The sequence below is a fragment of the Carcharodon carcharias genome, chromosome 15, assembly GCF_017639515.1.
Source record: "Carcharodon carcharias isolate sCarCar2 chromosome 15, sCarCar2.pri, whole genome shotgun sequence".
Classification (NCBI taxonomy): Eukaryota; Metazoa; Chordata; class Chondrichthyes; order Lamniformes; family Lamnidae; genus Carcharodon; species Carcharodon carcharias.
The window spans coordinates 122,484,324-122,500,129 of NC_054481.1; the positions used below are offsets into that span (position 1 = coordinate 122,484,324).

At 39.2% G+C, this 15,806-nt stretch overlaps 1 long non-coding RNA gene across 2 annotated transcripts; it reads right to left on the reverse strand.

Moving 5' to 3' along the window:
* Positions 1-2,204: 2,204 nt before the first annotated feature.
* On the reverse strand, positions 2,205-6,426 carry LOC121288291. Of its 2 annotated transcripts, XR_005945358.1 has the most exons (3): positions 6,257-6,426; positions 5,631-5,726; positions 2,205-4,060 (listed from the first exon to the last, which is right to left on the reverse strand). It is a non-coding gene; the product is annotated as an uncharacterized LOC121288291 (long non-coding RNA). The 2 variants fall into 2 exon arrangements; XR_005945357.1 differs by lacking the exon at positions 5,631-5,726.
* Positions 6,427-15,806: the final 9,380 nt, after the last annotated feature.

Here is a 15,806-nt window from a genome sequence, read left to right on the forward strand (position 1 = left end):
GGCAAGGTGCGAGTGACTGATCTTGACATCAAGGACAGCATTTGACCGAGTGCTGCATCAAGGAGCCCGAGTAAAACTGCAATGAATGGGAATCAGATGAAAAGTTCTCCACTGGTTGGAGTCATACCTAACACAAAGGGAGTACGGGACAGGATAGGGCAGCATAGATTGGACAGTAGAAATTTACAGTGTTAGGGATGGGTAGCCAGGTTTGAGAGCACTGAATACATGTATCTGGATGTGACAAAGGCATGGTTGAAGGTCCCGTGCCAGTAGCGATTACAGAGTTGGTCACTTCCGTAAAATTGAAATAGTAATTTGGTCATACAGAACCACTACGTCCACATATGGGCTGCCCAAGACACACAAGTGATGTCCCTTTACTCCATCTATGACTGGTTCTGCACAACATGAATTGGCCAAATGGTTGTGTTGCTATAACCAGTTCGGAGCAAGTTTTCCACACACACAGTGAAAGATACTTTCACCTTTGCGAAGACCATACAAGGCTTGCATATCAATAGCAAGGCCTGCCTATGTGCTCGTTCATCATTGCTAGCCTATTCACCAATGTATCGCTCAAGGAAGCCATAGACATTTGCACTATGTCACTATATCGTGACACTTTATACACCCGGCCATTGTCTGAATCTGTATTCATTGAACTTTTGAACTCAGCAACTCAGTTTGAATGACGTCGAAATAGATGGTGTTGCCAAGGGATTTCCTCTAGACCCAGCTCTCGCAAACATCTTTGTTGGTTTCCATGAGAAATGCATCTTCAGTGGAATGACACCCAATCTCCTACCCCATGCATATTTCCGATACATAGGTGATACATTTGCTATGTTTGAATCCATGCAGCTGCATGTAAGAACTTCCTTGCACACCTTAATGGGCTCCATCCTGCGCTCAAATTCACCTTTGAATTGGAGCAGCCAAATGAGCTCCCTTTCCTTGACATGCTAGTTAAGAAATCTGCCAATGGGTTCTCTACTACTGTCTACTCCAAGCCTATCTTCTCTGGTCAATATAGGCACTGGTATTCCTACAGTTCCTCACGTTATAAGTTGGCCTTGCAACCTCGTAAATAGGGCCTGAGCCATTTGTTCACTATGCAAGCTTGATACTGAAATAGGGCATCAAAGCCATCCTGCAGGATAATGGCTACCCTGATCAAATCATTGATCGCTTTATACATCACACAAACTCATGAATGGACCTAAGGCTGCCATTTTCGGTCCTGAAAAGTGCCTAGTCTACCTAAGATTACCCTGGAAGGGGAAGGTATCTCAAAAATTTGAGCAACAGGCGAGAAACTAGCTGTTTCACACTGTTACAATGCAGATGCAACACAAGCGGCGTCCTCCATTAACAGGAACCTGCCATTAAGGCAAAAAGACATTCTGCTTTCACACAAGAGAGTAATGGAGTATATGAATCTCAGTGCCGGTGTGATGCCAGGTATGTAGGCTGTACACCCCAACGACTGGCGGACTGTATCAAACGGCACGTCCCTTCAGCTGTTTGCAACATGCAAAGTATAGACCATGCCCAACCAGCTCATGCTTGCAAAACTCAAAACATAGTGTCCAACATTAGATGTGATTCTGCAGTTGGACAACAATTGCTAAACAATCCTGAGTGTGCTAACAATTACACTGAAAACCAATTTAAGATTATCAATCAGGCTCGCAATGTGGCTCACTTACGCATGCTAGAAGCTACATATATTCACACAGAGGGCCCTGTCCTTTGTGGACAGAAGGAGCATGTCTACGTATTGCACCTTTTTCAACTGAACAAAAGCTTGGGGGACAGCTATTCCCTGGCTCAGTCCCCATGGTAACGCCTTAACCAATCAGAGACGACCTGCTGGTTTGAATTTGAACAAAAGAACAAAAGTTAACTGTTCTCTGGTGCATTCTCCATGGCAAAGCTTCTACCAATCAAATTTCATTTGCCAACTAATCAGCACTCTCTTCTCATGCAGTATAAATTGTTGTTCCCCTTGCTTTTGGTATTCTCGCAAACTGTCCTGATGAGTACAAAACGAAAAGTATTGACAACATGTCTCTTTTTTCAACAATACTAAGATTGTAATTATCACAATGGTTAATCCTTCTAGTGAGTATCACCACATATCAATTACATAGGACATTTGGACTGTTATTGGAAATAAAGACCCAAACTGGAAAGAAGTGTTTCTACAAAGCAGATATTCTCTTTATTACAAACCACGGCTTTAAAAAAACAAGTAAGCTAGTCATTAACCCAGAGCCTGAAATTTCCAAACTGTTACAAATGCCCGATGATTAACCTCAATAGTTTATAAGTAATGGATTTAGCTATTTAAAGCAATGTGCTCAAAAGCACGCGTCAGCTTAGCAGTTAAACATCATAAACATGCTTGAGAACCAAGATTATCTCTGTGTATAATACTAAGGGAGATCTACTGTTGCATAATAAAAAAATTAAAAATCCACCACTGTGATTGCAAGATGGCAGGCTCATTTTGGGTTTAGGTGATGGTTATGGTGCATTGTACTTCATTCTCGGTTTTTTTTATTCATTCATAGGATGTGGGCGCTGATGGCTAGGCTAGCATTTATTGCTCATCCCTAATTGCCTTTAAGATTGGTTTATGTTGTCATCAAGATCCCTGGTAATCACTCCTGGATACCCATTGTACTGCTTCAGTTTTAGGTGGGAGGCAAATAAGTTGTTTGAGTGGGGGGAGAGGGTTGAAGGTGATGGTTTATTTTGTTTTTGGTCAACTGATTTGCCAGCAGAAGTTGTCCTTTTTCATTAAATGGTGCCATCCTCAGGAAAGTGGACACCACTAATGAAAAAACAAATTACTTGTCCAAATGTGGTTGTACTCCATGGTGAAGCAGACACACAGTGAGGCTAATTAACATCTGCTATCAGTCCTCTGATATGTTGCTATGTCCACAAAATGACTAATTATTGCAGGTTTAATTGAACTTACCAGACAACACATTTGCATTGCAAAACAGTGGGGATTAAGGGGTCAGATGGCATCATAAACTGAGGGCAGAATTTGAGCTGTATGCCTGCTGGACCCATGGATTGAATTAGTAGGTGAGAAAGATTCAGCTACAGACATGAAGGGTTGAAGTAAGTAGATGATATCTCAAAATTGGCAAACCTGACACTCAATTGAAATGAGAGTATTTAGTCTCTAGCTACAGGAATCATGCAACAAAAAAGTCAAAAAAATGACTAAAGAGAGAGATATTAGAACTTGGACACTAAATATTAATTATTATAGTGTATATTAATGGAACTTATAGTATTCCTGAAATTATAAATTATGCAAATACATATTAGTGCAAGATACAGATACAAACAATTAGCATAGAACCATAAAAGCAATGCATCAGAAGTGAATAATAACAGCCAAGACATCATTGTAAAAGCAAACAGGATTCACTAGATTGCATTATTCAGTAAAGAGCTTAGCACTAAGTCCCAGAACAATCAATACATACATGAAATAAAATATGAACAAACTAAAATAAATTGATTCAGGGAAGCATCTACCAGAGAGAAGGGCTGAAGGGAATCACACCATTGAAAAGGAGAGAGAGAAATAATTTCCTGAAACTCTCCACCATCTTGCCATATGTAAAATCAGGATCATGAACAGAAAATTAAAATTGGGGTGTGGAATATTCTTTTCTCATTTATTGTAAAATTGAGACACGTAGCACAATTAGGTGAACAATGGAATAGCAGGTAATATGATACGGTACAGCAAAGGTAGCATAGTAAATATACTTTCTGTACTAATAGCACTTAGCAGTACATTCTGATTTATGTTTTCAACTACAATAGGTATGATTCTATTAACAGCAGTCAGCTCATTTATAGTTAGTTGACATGTATCCTCACTGAACAAGGGGTTTATGTGGTTACTTTTTGATGGTGAGCTGCACAAAAATTCATTATCCTTGGTAATCCACAGCATTTTATTGCTCAGACATAAAAGTAATATATGACAGAAAATGCTGGAAGTGCTCAGGTCAGGTAGCATCTGTGGAGAGAGAAACAAAGTTAGCACTTCTGATTGATGACCTTCCATCAGAGCTGGCAAAGGTTAGAGATGTAACATATTTTAAGCAAGTACAGAGGCAGGATTAGGGGAGGAGAGGGAAGAACCAAAGGGAAGGTCTGTGATGGGTGGAGGGCAGGAGAGAATAAATGACAAAAGGGCTGATTGGTGCAAGGCAAAAAGGTACGGTAATGGGACAAAGAAACAAAAGGTGAATCCAGAGGAGGTATAAATGGGAAAAGCAAATTCATTACCAACAGGTACTGTCCAATGAAATGGTAATAATGGTTATGATCTGAAATTGTTGAACACAATGTTGAGTCCAGTAAAATGCCTAATCGAAAGATGAGCAGCTGTTCCTTAAGCTTCCGTTGCCTTCACACATACCATCTTCATCAATATCCTTCCTCGACTTTTCTGTCTTATATTTCAGTGGAAGTTCAGGGAGCAGCAATTCATCTTTCAATTGGCACATTCAAAACATTTCAGACTCAACATTGAGTTCAACAGTTCCAGATCACAGAACTGCTCCCATTTTTTCAGAAAACAGCTTTGGCAATAATTCTGCTTTTGCCATTTACACCTCCTCTAGATCTTTCCTTTGTTTATAATTGTTCCATTATCATTCCTTTTTGCCATGCACCATCATCCCTTTCGTCATTTAATTTTTCCTGCCTTCCAATCCTTCCCTTTGTTCTTTGCTCTTGCACCCATTCTGTTGCTTAAAACACCAACCTAAAACATTACCTCCACAGATGCTGCCTAACCTGAATATTGCCGGCATTTTCTGTTTTTATTTCAGGTTTCTGGCATCTGCAGTATTTTGCTTGTTTTTTTAAAAGTAACGTATTGTCTCAGTATGAATCTTCCCTTGTATCAAACATCATCCAAACTCACTTTCAGAAGTTTATGCAGTAATATTTGTGAAAACAATATAGCTTGTAATTAGAGATATTATTTGCTCATTCACTGTAGCTTAGACATGATCTCATGACCACTAGCTCCTATGTTACAATTACTGAGGTGTCTTGAAAGGATGCATATGTTCCAATGTGTTAGGTTAGTACATACACATTAATCTAATGCTTGATGTTAAATGGAAACTATATTGCACCTATGAGACTCTGCTTCCTGTAACTGCCCTTAACACTCCTGAAATATTTAGATACTTCTGCAGTTGCAACTGTCTCCAACTTCATTACAATATGATCCCCTCCCATCCATTTATAAACAACATTTATTGACCTAGTAGCAGTAGGCACAAGCATACTAAGTGGAAAACTAATGTGGTTTAGTGCATAGACCTATGGGTTCTGCAGAGCAAGTTGTTTCTTCCTCAGCCCAGAGTGTGCACAATAAGGTAGCTGTACTGAATCAAAACCTTTTTTTAAAATCACCTAAACACAAACTGGAGAAAAGTGTTGCTGTGTCTCTCTGTTTTCATGTAAGGTCAACCTTACTGTTAAGGCAAATGATTTTCTCATCACACGATTGGAATGCATTCACTTATTTTAAAGGGGTAAAGACTTCAGAGAGAAGTATTTGGCGATACCTTTGTGTTTCAGAAAGAAGAGTTGAATATCTCAGAAAATTATTGGCACGATTTGGATCACTGCATGGTGTGATGAGTACACGCGTGCGTAAGCCACTGAGAAAAAAGTTCAAACATGTTTAATGATAAAATGGAAAAAGTGCCAATACTGGAAATCCAATGAAAGGCAAACACCCAAAAATGTCATATTCTGACTTTTCCCTTTCCAGACTTTTACTGGCCTGCTGTGTATTTCCAGCATGTATTGCACGTTTTTGTGAAGACTTAATACAGAAATCAACCCACCACCCACAACCAACGCCCCCCCCCCCCCGCCCGCCCGCCCCCAAATAACAGGACACACAGGTAGAAGAAATTCTTCAGACAAAAGGAAAAACAAAAACAAAAACACTTGGCAGGCGGTGGATAGCCACTATTTTTGTAGATACAACATAAACAATTGATGATCAATGTCATCACACTTGATGTGCAAAAACTTTCTGATTTGGTTTGCACTGAAATTCATCCACCACGAAATAAATTCAACACAAGGAGGGCATTGCTGCGTCACCGAGATATATAGATATATATATATATATATATACACACACATATGTGTGTGTGAGAAAAAAAAAAAATGTGCCTACCTGACGCTTCTTCCTAAATTTCTCAAAAGCTTCTTGGAGGGTCAGCGATTGTTTGTTTTTCTTTCCTGCTTCCAGCGGCACAGTCTTCCCAAAAGTGCACACTCACAACACTTGTGTTCTTCCTCACTGATTCCACAGCCATTTCCTGCTGATTATGAAGCCGAAACTCTTGAGATGATGATTGTTTTTTTTTGGGGGGGGGGGGGGGGGGGGGGGGGTGGTGGGAGAAGGGAGGGGGAGGGTGGTGGTGGTTAGGTGGGGGGGGTGGGGGGGGGGGTTGGTGTGCACGACGACTTCAAAGAGGAGTAGGAGTAGGAGTAGGAGGAGGAGGAGGAGGAGGGGGGGGAAATAAATAAATAAATAAATTTCACTGGATTTGCAAATAAAATTCAGAGTTTAAAAGGGAGGGAGGTTGGGTTCCCTCTGTGTTTGCTTTTCTTTTTTCTCTCACTTTGACTTGGAAAAGTACAGTTGCAGGCTGGCTGTTAGAGGAGTTGGATATTATATCTGATTTAAGTCACTGATTAATCTGTCCCTGGCTGGGAGTTGACTTTCTTCCTGGGACTCTGCCAGGGGAGGCAGCCTTGGGAGCCCATTACTCCCTGTCACTAAATACTTCTTTCTCCTTCTGCTCGCTTTGACAATTCCGACAAAGTTCTTCGGCTGTTCAAATCTGTTGATTTCCTGTTTGTTTATTTTCATTGGAGGAGGGAGGGAGGATAAAACTCCTCTGCTTTATTTGAATCTGCCTCCTCGGCGATGCCCGAGCAGGCGGCCGCCGTCGCCTAGCAACGGGCTAGGGCCAGCCGCTCGGCCTTCACCCGCTCCTGAGTGCGCAGCCGGCTCCGTCGCAAGGCCTCCCGGGAGCTGTAGTCCTCGCCCTGCGGCCGACCGTCTGCACGGCGACGCTGAAACCGCCCCAATTGGACTACAACCCCCACGGTGCTCTCGCAACCCAGTGAAAGGACTGCGACCCCCGACCAAATCGTACAAGCAACTCTTCACAATTGGGTAAGAACAATTGACAGCTGTTGCCAATATTTACATAGGCCAACTTTATAATGCAGAGAGGTTAAATAAGCATGCATCCATGGGTCTTTAATGTTCAGAAATAGGGCAACAATTTACAAAGTCATTTGCTGAGATTGTTTTATTTAGTTTTGTAATTTTGTAATGATTTCAGTCCTGGCTTTGGAGATGTTTAAACTAAATCACTTCTCAGTTTTACACAGCTTATATATATATAATATAATATAAATATTTATTTATTTGTAATGCTCATCAAGACGAGGAACATTAGTGTTGGGAACTAGAATGCTTACTATTTTAGGTACCCACTGTCAGCTTCACTCAATCAAAGTCAGATATGGCACAGCAATGTGCAGTGTAGATCTTTTTCTTCTCTACTTCAATGACTTGCCCTCAGCATAAAAGAAAATTTCAAAAAGCATGTGACATTGCCAATTCGTGCTGAAATGGAAAGAAGAAACACTTGCATTTCTATAGCACCTTTCACGACCTCAGGATGTCCCATTGGAACATAGGAGCAGGAGTAGGCCATTTGGCCCCTCAAGCCTTTTCCGCCATTCAACCAGATCATGGCTGACCTTCTGCCTCAATGCCACCTTCCTGCACTATCCAGTATCCCTTAATGTCATTGGTATCTAGAATCTGCTTTGAACATACTCAATGACTGAGCCTTGAAAGCATTTTATTGCCAATGAAGTACTTTTCAAGTTAAGTCACAGTTGTAATGTGGGAAAGGCAGCAGCAAACTTTCATGCAGCCAGGTCCCACAGTCATGTGATGATGGCCAGACAATTTGTTTTAGGTAAAAGCAAAATACTGCGGATGCTGGAAATCTGAAACAAAAACAAAAATACCTGGAAAAACTCAGCAGGTCTGACAGCATCTGTGGAGAGGAATACAGTTGACATTTTGAGTCCGTATGACCCTTCATCAGAACTAAGGAAATAGAGAAATGAGGTGAAATATAAACTGGTAGAGTGGGGTGGGACAGGTAGAGCTCGATAGGGGGCCAGTGATAGGTGAAGGCAAAGAAGAGATTGCCAAAGATGTCATAGACAAAAGGACAAAGGGGTGTTGACGGTGGTGATATTATCTAAGGAATGTGCTAATGGGGACATTAAGGGTAGCAAGCAGGATAAGTTAGTGGCAGATGGCCCTAGTGGGGGTGGGGGAAAGAGATCGAAATGAGCTAAAAGGTGGAGATAAAACTATAGATCAAAATAAATTTAATAATAGGTGGAAAAAGAAAAATATATTTGTTAAAAAATTATAAATTATTGGAAAAAGGGGGATCGGAAAGGGGGTGGGGATGGAGGAGCGAGTTCATGATCTGAAATTATTGAACTCAATGTTAAGTCCGGAAGGACTTTTTGTTTTAGGTGTTAGGTGTTAGGTGTAAGGGATAAATATTGGCCAGGACAATGGGGAAGAGTGGAATAGCGTCATCATAATAATTAATATGTTATATATATTATATAACTAGGACATGCATTTGATTGTCCATAAATGCAGATTTTCACTTCTCCATATGATACAAGAAGGCTAAAAATGTCAGTAAAATGTAATTGTTTGGTATGAAAAGACTGTTACCTATTAATGCCACAAAGGACTTTTTCATTTAAAAAAATGTTTATAACAGAATTGAGTCTAGTTCTCAAGTTATAATGTAAGCTTCATCTCTTTGCATTGCAGAAGTGATGTTTGTTGTATACAATACTATTCTCAATATTTGACTTCTAGTTTAATTGTAGATCAACTTAGCCTGGGAATGTATGGTTTAATATCAGGGCATAATTTGCAACTCCAGTAATTAAATGCTTCCAATCTGTCTTTTTTCTGTAGAAGTAGATTCTAGTGCATGACTGAAAACTATTTCCCAGCATGAAGCCCTGATATTAAAGTGTTTTATAAAGTTTTATCCTACATTTAACAGTTCTAGGAATTAATGGTAAAAAGCCAAGGTATTATGCCAAGGCTAACCCCTTAGGCAAGGTTGAACAATCAATAGAATCAAGACTAGTTTCAGAAATAAAAAGCATATGCGTAAACATTATGGAGGCCACAGGGGTATGCACTTTGTCCTATCTTCAAAAGTGAGTAAATCAGTGTTTAACTTACCTTGGAAAAGTGTTAGACTGTGATCTGCAAGTCACAAAACAAGTCTGGCCTTTGACAAAGGGTGTAATTTAAGAGCTCCTCTGACGGCTTCTAGCTTGCAGGTGCAAGGTGTAGTATCGTCCTAACCCATACAGACTAAATGCTCCAGGTTCAATTCCTGCTCATGCTAATTTGTACCAGGACATTACAATTGGCCTCAGTTTTCCTGGGTCAGGGAAAGGAAAAATCCTTTCAGAGTTTCTGCTGATCCATCACACCACGATCACTAGAGAGTGCCTGTACAAACAGGATTGAGCCGGTGTGTAATGTAACCAACTGTCAGATAGCCTGCTTATATTCATTATATTCAATTAGACATGAAGCAATTACTACTTGGGTGAGATATAATAAATATGCAGCGCAGAAATGAGCCATTTGGTGCAACTGGCCTATGCTGCAATTATGCTCCATATGAATCTGCTTCCACCCTACCAGGATATCTTTCTATTCCTTTTTCCCTCATGTGCCTATCTAGCTTCCCCTTAAATGCATCTATGCTATTTGTCTCAACTACTCAATGTGGAATCCAAATGGTTGTCACTCTGGGTAAAGAAGTTTCTTCTGAATACCCTATTGGATTTATAAGTCTATAACTATAACTAATATCTATGACCTTTAGTCTTGGCCTCTCTATATACATCATGGAGCTGTACCTCATGAATAGCCAGCACCTTCAGAGGAGCAGGGAAGAACATTGGAAGAAGAGATAATGGTTGAGTAAAGATTGTTAAACTATATATCCCAGTATTATAGCAATTTCAACTACTCTGCTTCCTAAACTACAGCAATCCAGGGTCCAGAGACGAAGTACTAGTCAATGTTAATGTTTTGACGTTTGTCATCAAATTGTGATAATAGGACATTGTAATATTGGGAAAGACAACTAGAAAACATGCATAGTTGAGTAAGGTGAGCAGTTGTGTGGGAAACATAATTCCATGGGGAGAATGTGAAGCAATATTTGCAGTAAGAATAGGGTAGGGAAGTATATCTGAAATTATAACATTTTCAATGGAGTAAAGAAGCAAAAAGACCCTAGTGTGTTGACACACAGGTCACTAAAGGTGATATGCAAGTACATAGGCCATAAAAAGGCAAATAAGATCCTCTGTTTTGTATCTAGAGGCACAGAATACAAAAGCAAGAAGGTAAACTTGAACTTGTACATGTGTTTGGTTAGACCATAATTGGAGTGCAGTAAACAGTTTTGGGCTCCCCACAGGAAGGATATGAAAGCATTGACAAAGCTGCAGGGTATATTCATTAGCCTACTACCAGGAATGAAGGGTTGCAGTTATGAAGAAAGACATGAAACATTAGGGCTTTTTTCACTAGAACTCGAAAAATATATTTCCTTTGGTCAGCGAGACAGTAGCGAGAGGGCACAAATTTAAGATATTCACAAAAAGGAGGTTAGTAATGAATTCTGAGCACAGAGACTAGTTAGGATGTTGAATTCTATATTGCAAAATAATATTGAAGCAGCAGCATGACTCATTTTCAAAGGGAATTAGATAATTGCTTGGAATAGAGGAATTGTAAAGAGTATGGGAATTGAAGAGGAGAATGGTTTCGAGGAGATGTTTCACATGGAGAAAATCATCATCCGAGACTTCATGAACTGCATATCCCATTTCTGTGTTGAAAAATTCTATGGTTCTTTCCTTCAATCATCTAACAAAAATATTGTCTCACACAAATTATGCACAATTAGAATGGCACACCAAAGCCACATTGACTGAATAATGCAAGAACTTTAACCATTCAAATTGCTTTCAGATTCAAGAAAAATGAATTTTCAAGCGGTTTCCTGAATAAAGTTGCCCTTAACCATTAAACTGTCATGTGTGTTTTTTCTGCAATAATGTGCGATCAACTGTATATAAGAAATTATGAAAATGCAAACCATGTGTACACTTAAAATTGTTCCTTCATGTTGAATATGTTAAACCCTGTGCTTAGTAACTAGAATTTGTAGCATGACTGGTTTATGGAGCTGAACCCCAATGACCGCCACATTTTCAACTGTCTAAACCCTAAGGTCCGAATTCACTCCCTAAACATCTTAGCCTTTTTACTCTCTCGCTTCCTTTCAACCTACCTTGTCACCTTCCTTGTCTTAATGTCAATTTTGTTTTGTCTGATTATGTACCTCGGGTCATTTTATTACGTTAAAGGTGCTATTTAAATGGTACTTGTTGATTAACCGTTGGATAGTATTTCATTGGGGCTTAAAATGATAGAGGGAATTTGTGCTGGGTAGAATTATTCCACAAGTGTCTTTACTGAGGTAGAAGAAGGAATGTTGCCAAATTAAGAAATTAGGTGCCCAAAAAGAGGAGCCAGAGATTATGCAAATTAATTCACCAAGGCTCCTCCGACAGCACCTTCCAAACCCACGACCACTACCATCTAGAAGGATAAGGGCAGCGGACAGAAGGGAACACCACTGCCTGGAAGGCCCCCTCCAAGTCACTCACCATCCTGACTTGGAAATATATCTCCGTCCCTTCATTGTTGCTGGGTCAAAATCCTGGAACTCCCTTCCTAACAGCACTGTGGGTGTACCTACACCACATGGACTGCAATTTAAGAAGGCAGCTCACCACCACCTTCTGAGGGCAACTAGGGATGGACAATAAATGCTGGCCCAGCCACTTAAGCCCAGATCCCGTAAATGAATTTAAAAAATAATAATAGGCATGGCTAAATTAACATGCACCCACAAGATATAAAGAAGATTGGAATCTGAAATAAGGGAATCTTTTGATATATTTGTAAATTCAGTATAAATGTTCAAGGATTAAAAAGTCCACTATAATGCGATTATTTTAAAAAAGTGGTAGAAGATCGTCATGGGAAAGATAAAATGGTAACTTTAACATCAGTTGTTAGGAAAAAATCTTCAGAATAATAAAGCACAGCTAATAGGTCATTCATTCAGTAGGGAATCAGGAGGGAAAGGTTATGTTAAATTAATTTGATATAGTTTTTCACAGGTATTAGTGTCATGATAGTCAATGGTAATGCACTTAATATTGTGCGCTTATATTTTCAGAAAGCCACTGAAAAGATTCTGCATTGATAATTAATGGCTATGTAGGTCTCATAAAATAAGGAGTTTGACAATGATTAAATGATTTGCTTATTACAGGAAACTGAGGGTAGTTATAAATGAAAATGTTTCAGTTTTAAAAAAGCATATCACAAGGGTTAGTTTTGAGATCCTTGGTATTTTAAATGCACATATTAATGAGTTAGACAAAGGTATCCTTGGCAAAATCTTTACAATTGTAGGTGATCCAAAATAGAAAATAGAGCACATAATGTGGATCAGTTAAGGTTTTGAATCCTTTAGATAAATTGGGCAAAAGATGGCATGAGCACTTAAATTTTGATTGGTATAAAATGATTAATAAAGGAGCAAGGAACCAAAAAAAATTAAATTTAACATTCACATATCGTGCTAATCAAGAAATATACCTATGAGTTATAATGAATAAGTCTATTAAATCATCAGCCTAATATTTGGCAGTAATCGGAAAGGCATTATCAGAAGGGGAATACAAGTCAAAATTATTGCTGCTGTATAAACCATTACTAAAGACCCCTTCTTGAGTTCTTGCATTGTCCTGGCAACCTAATCATAGGAAGGATATTCCTGCCCTTGAGAGATGAACAATCAAGTGATCCTAGGTATCAGGAATCCAAGCTATGTGCAGAAGTAACAGAAGCTGAGCATCATATCTTGAGAGAGATGTCATGATGATTTAAATGAAGGTTATAAGAGGATTGACAAACCTGATCAAAGCAAATATTCAGTGTAGGTGCAAGCTCAATTACCAGGGCACAAAAATTAAAAATCAGAAAGGCACAACATGATTAATATGAGTTTTATTTACTTTTGCTCAATTTAAAATGAGCTGCTTTTAGTATTACCATTAAAACCCATTGTGCAGAGGGAGTGAAAGTTGGGGGGCCTCATACAGGGTCACTCCCATGCACCTGTTTGAAGTTGATTATAGAGTAGAATAGATGAATGGCTGGGAACTGGGTACTCAGCTATCCTCTCAGATGATGAAACAAGTGCTGGGAAAAGGAAAGGGAGAAAATACAGAAACAGTTTATTGTAAAATAAAATTGGGTTTAAAATTCATTACATAGACAGTAAAAATCCAGTTGTAAAATATTAATAGTAATTTGACACTGAAATTGCATTGCTATGTGTTTGTATTACAAGTTTGACTCAAACCAAATACTACCTTATAACAATGCACTTTACAGGCCCATTTTAAATTGGCCATTAAATGCAGTACTCCAGAAAGAACTGTACATTACAAGATTGCCAGCCAGTGTTCAAGCTGAGACAAAGGAATTTCCAACAATCATTGAAGCCCTGGCTACTACTTCAAACGTTCCAGGATCAAGGTCAAGTTATACACTTGTGTAACTGGAGAAAATATGGAGTTTACTACGAATTAAATAGACAAATCCCAGGATCCATTGCAGTAACTTTAGGAAAAATTCCAAGAGTTTGGATGGAGGCGTAAGCCAAACTTGGACAACATATTACAGCACCACAACAACCCCTCTAATACCCTCATCCCACCACTCAGTTATTGTGCCTATGCACTGTGATCATTTAGAGCAAGAGAAAAGCTAAAGCTAAAAGCTGCATTGTCTGGGCTTTCTATCATTCAGGCTGCACCATTCCCTAGAATGACAGACCTAAATGGTATAAAGTAATTTAAGCAACAGTTCAGAATTTTGAATGTAGCACACAATTGAAGGTGGCTGGTCAGGTTCAGCAATTTGTAACTTATAACGAACGGGTGGTCAATTTCTCTTCATTGCAGAGGAACCAAATGTTTAATTTCACTTAATAACAGTTTACCATCAACAAGATCCAAATGAAATGTTAATGAAATCAAAATAGTTTGTAATTCTAAACTCAAAAAGAGCATTTACATGACCTTTCATTAATAATTCACCCAAGTCTAATTACTTTCCGTCTTAACTGCACATGCACAAACACTACACATACACAAAAAAACTCTTATCAGTTTTATTTTAAATAGCTTTAACCAGTCTGCCAATAATAGTCAAGGTAAACAGCCCCATTCAACAAGGATCAATTCTGCTATCAATAATAGTCAAGGTAAACAGCCCCAGTCAGCAAGGATCAATTCTGCTGTCAAAAATCAATCTTTCAATTGATTAGTTTTCTCTCCGTTCACCTGTTCCACAATGCCTTAAGTTATTTTGTAGGAAGTTAAAGCCTGATCATTGGTCAAGTGAAACATGAGGTGATCATGGCAACGTGGCTGAGCCAGAGATCAGGTAATTTTGCTTAGAGACAAATGTTTGGACATTGGACCATTACCCCAGATAATCCAGAATCCCCATTTCACCTTTTTATTCTAAAATCACTGCTGATGGATTGTCTTAATGCTGTTATTCCAAGAGGTAAATATGCACACTATGTGGGATATGAATGTAATTGTGACTTGTTGTCTATCAAGGTTCAGTGTGAGTTGGATTTTATTGACATTCTTAGATTGCTATTATTTCTCATATGCCACTGCAGATTCCGTTTGAATTAATTTGGTAAGAATAGATTTTAGTTGATTTTTTTTGTGCCAGTTTGGACATCGGGGTGAGGAAAAATGTGTAAACAGATTGTTCATCCAAATTCCTCCTTGTTCATTTTTTGCCATATTGTTAATTAATTCAGGGGCTTTATAGGAATCCCATAAACTGCTTACATAAACTTTTACATCATAAACTCAAGTTCAAAAACAGTGGAGGGTAATTACGAAGACCTCCAGGTTAGGGCTCTCTTCACAGTGCTGGATTTTCAGCAGACTGGTTGAACACCTGCCGTATGAAAACACTGTTAACCACTATTATTTCTTCCCCAAATACCTCATTATCCATGAAGGGTGGTTTGGTGGCCCAAAAACCACCTACCATTTGGCTTGTCATCACTGAGAGAGATGAAAGTATAGTTCTGGTGCAGCCTTTAAAAGAGTACAATTAAGAGATAACAACTTAACAATGTGATGAGAAAAACAGAAGGTGCCTCCAACAGGTTCCCAGCAAGTGGAAGCGTCTCCAGATTTTCCAGTGCATTTCTGGAAGTGTTGCTAGCAACAGTGAAACCCAGAAGGAACTGTCTCTTGGCACAAATGCCCCAAAAGAAAATGGTGTAGGATGTCTGTGGGGAGGTGGCAGAGGCAGTCAGTGTAACCACCTCTACCACAGGAATTGCCTGTGCAGAAAGAGCTTCAGTGACCTCACAACGGTAGGCAGTTAAGGCAAGTCAAGGTGCTGCTGTCACTATACATCTTCCATCATTCAATTC